This window comes from Protopterus annectens, chromosome 2.part0 (genome assembly GCF_019279795.1).
Source record: "Protopterus annectens isolate FY-2018-M chromosome 2.part0, PAN1.0, whole genome shotgun sequence".
Taxonomy (NCBI): domain Eukaryota; kingdom Metazoa; phylum Chordata; order Ceratodontiformes; family Protopteridae; genus Protopterus; species Protopterus annectens.
The window spans coordinates 189129942-189133764 of NC_056728.1; the positions used below are offsets into that span (position 1 = coordinate 189129942).

At 39.6% G+C, this 3823-nt stretch overlaps 1 protein-coding gene across 3 annotated transcripts in view; it reads right to left on the reverse strand.

Moving 5' to 3' along the window:
• Positions 1 to 1374, reverse strand: part of RAPH1 (Ras association (RalGDS/AF-6) and pleckstrin homology domains 1) — a 2904638-nt gene extending 2903264 nt beyond the window's left edge. For all 3 annotated transcript variants that reach the window (XM_044060647.1, XM_044060646.1, XM_044060645.1), the window contains exon 1: positions 1147 to 1374. The gene's annotated coding sequence lies outside the window, so the exon portion shown is untranslated. The remainder of the gene's footprint in view (positions 1 to 1146) is intronic.
• Positions 1375 to 3823: the final 2449 nt, after the last annotated feature.

The window sequence follows — 3823 nt, forward strand, 5'->3', positions numbered from 1 at the left end:
GGTATTTCGCTAGTTGAAGTTAATATACTGCAAGGTTCGAGTTAAACCTGCTTACACTGTACAAAGACTTCAGTTTATTACCCAGGGCTTCATTTTACTGACTTCAGATATTTACCTGCGGGTTCATTTTACTGACTTCTTAATCTACCCAGGGTAGACATCTTAAGAGCAACAAGGGTTTGTTTTCTGATGAGTACAATTTTGCATTTCTTGTTTGAGAATCCATGCCAAAGCAGATTACCCACATGTCCCACCTAACACTGCAGCTCAAGTTCTTTGAGTCACTAGTATATGACATTATTTCAATACGCAAGGCATTACATTTGACAGAAATTGCACAAAGCATCAACAGATCAAAGACCAGATCACCACCACAACCCCACAGCATGCCCTTTGAAGACTTGTGAGCTCATCTGTGATTACTCTGTTCTCTGACAATTACTTTCCAACCCATTTTGACCAGTTTTGTTCTCTTCATTGAGCTGTCTCCAATAAGAGAAACTCAGAAATCTTAAAATCCGTCAGAACACTAAAACGATCTTTAGAAAAAACGTTCAACAATCCCACATGAACATTCTGGCTAATTCAGTGTTAAAGAGCCCAAACATTTTCAACAAACAGAAGGGCAACCGCTTCAGTATCCTGACCACATCCCCACTATTCAATGTAAAAATCACTTCAAATCATGGATTCAAGGACTGTCTAATAACACACCAAACTAATTACCAAACAGATAAGTAAAAACTGTTAACCAACTGCAGGGTTATACTACCAGAACATTCAAGAGAAGTCAAGTCGGCAAGAGCTTAAAATTTAAGAAATCTACTACTATTCTCCAGTTTCCCCTTAAAATCTATGTACAGTATAAGACAAATGAATTTAAACAAATTATATTTTTTGTTCTGTTGCAAAAATGTACACTTGTGTTAAGTTTCACTGCTATCTACCTTTATACTTGGTGTGGAGCTCCTGCAAATGTGTTCACTAGTCAAGGTAGTAAGTAAATTATACTAGTTTCAAGTAAAAATGCTACTATCTCAGCACATCAGTTTTGTAAATCTCACCCAAAATGCACTTCAAATACTATGAATACTACAAAAGAGTGTTAAGTCCAAAGACCCACTTTCTTTCGTAAACAATGCTTACCTGCTTAATCAGCTGATGCACTCTGGAATAATCCCTAACAGAAGATGAATTGCGAAGAACAGCACTCCTCCAATGAGCAGTTATGATGCTCTCCTCAGCAATACTCACTGTACTACGTACCAACAGATTCGTAAATAAAAACGAACACAGTAATACAAATCCAGCCACGATGGAGGGATCACAAGTTTTGTGTTCTGTAGCATGTTGAACGAGAATTTCATTCATGTGATGACCTAAAGACAAGAAAACAGTTCACTGACATATTACACAAATATCTGTACTGCAGCAACAAAATAATACTTGTCCCTTGTTTGTAAATTCAAGTATCTGGTAACATCATCTTTTCATAGGTATAACACTTTGAAATATGCAGGAAACAGAAAAATACAAAGGTGAAAACTAGGAAGCCAGATTTCACTTTGCTATAGTTATGGAAAGGCCAGCTATTTCATAATGACTAGTTTTAAAAATTGGATGCTCAGTGAAATAAATATAACATACTGACGTTAACTATGCTTGCCAAACTGATTACTGCATATTATAGGATTAGAATGTGATCCTCGCCAAAAGCCTGAAACACCCTTGGAATGTTTAACGTTATTCAAAAATAAATGTAAAATATGCCGTATTAAAATGATTATGAAAAACAGCTCATCTATTAAAATTACTATTAAAATTAGAAAAACTTATTAGACTATATAATCAGTTACAACACAAACAGGTGAAGGAAATGACAATAGCATACTGGGTATTTTCATCCAGTTGCTAAGCTTTTACCTTTTACGGGAGATCACTGACATCATTTTAGCACCAAGGAAAACTTGGTAGATTGATGCATTCCTCAGTCAGGAATGACTTTACATAAAATACTGCAGTTGTGCATGTATATACATACATCACAAACAGAGTCTGGAAAACAGTCTGCATTTTAAATTGAATAAATAAAATTCACCCTGTATATTTATAGCTTCTTCTGACTGATGCTTCCTCTATTATCTATCTACGTTCTTTCTTTGCTACCAGACAGCAAAAAAGTACAGTTGTGTACACTTAGCATAAATGTAGATGTTAGAGTGTATTCACTGTTGCAGTCCTAACAAATGGGTTATCTGGCTCCAGGTAGCCCTCAAGTCGGCCAGAATACGAAAGTTAAGTAAAAATGCCGTCAGTTGTAAAAGACATCAGGGCGTCTGATACAAAAGGAGGCAGCCGACGTGATTTCCTCAGTCTTTCTTGCCATAACAGTCAGGAGCCCCCAGAAAATAAGGGTTAAACCAAAAATCACTTTGACAAATAAATTAAGCCTGTACCTCAGGAAAAGAGAATAGGAGAGGACCACAAAAAGGGGGAAGGAGGGAGGGAAATCAGGACTGCAACAGTGAGTACACTTGAACATATACATTTATAGTAAGTGTACACAACTGTACTATGTTCATCGTGTTTCACTGTTGCAGTCCTAACAAATGGGTTGATTACCAAAGCCCAGAGAAAAAAGGGGGGAGGAACCAACAGCATCAAGGGTTGTAGATAATGCCCTGCAACACCACAGTGGCAAACCCTGCCCTGGCTCTGGAAAACAGAGGCAAATTATAATGCTTTGTGAAAGTCTTAACAGAAGACCATGCGTCAGCTTCTAAAATGTCTTTAGCAGGGACACCCCTTAGAAAGGCTGCAGAACTGGAAGCCGCTCTAGTAGAGTGGGTCCTAACCCCTTGAGGCGGAGTTTTGCCATGAAAGGAATAAGAAAAGGTAATGCAATGTGCAATCCATTTAGAAATGGTTTGCTTAGAAATAGCCTTGCCCTGGGCTCCAGGGACAAAACTGATCAATAACTGTGCTGACCTCCGAAGATCCTTAGTCCTGTCCAGGTAAAACCTGAGCTGTCTGTGTACATCAAGAGAATGTAGGATCCCTTCACCTCTATTGCGAGGATTAGGAAAGAAGGTAGGAAGGTGTATGGACTGATTGGGCTGAAACCATCTTAGGCATAAAGGAGGGATTAGTCCTAAGAGAGACTATCTGCATGGAAAATAAGAAAAGGCTCCTCAGATATCAAAGCTTGCAACTCCAAAACCCTCCTTGCTGAAGTTATAGCCAAGAGGAAGGCAGTCTGCCACAAGAGAAACTTGAAATCTGTAGAGGCAGCTGGCTCAAAAAGAGGAAGAGTGAGTTTCTCCAGAACAAAATTAAGATCCCAGGCTGGAGTAGGTGCTCTTCTGAGAGCTTTTAAATTGCAAGCACCTCTGAAAAACATTTTCATCAGGGCATGAGAGAAAATGGGCTGTTCAAGAGAACAATGAGCAGAGATGGCTGAAGCATGGATCTTGACAGAAGAAAAGGAAAGACCATCCTGAAGCAAATCAGACAGGAATTCCAGGATCAGAGGAAGGGTAGGTTGAGAAGCAGAATCCCCTCTAGCCTGCATCCATTGAGAGAACCTTTCCCATTTGCCAGCATAGGATTTCCTAGTACTAGGCCTTCTGGCCTCCCTCAGCACATCAACCAACTATTGGGAAAGGGAGGAAGAAAGGGAAGGAGTCATACAATGAGCCATGCTGCCAAATGGAGAGACTGAAGATGAGGATGTAGAACGTTTCCCCTTTCCTGAACCAAAAGATCTGGCTTCAGAGGAAGATGCCAAGGAGAAAGATGGGAGAGACTGCGAAGCAGCGGATAC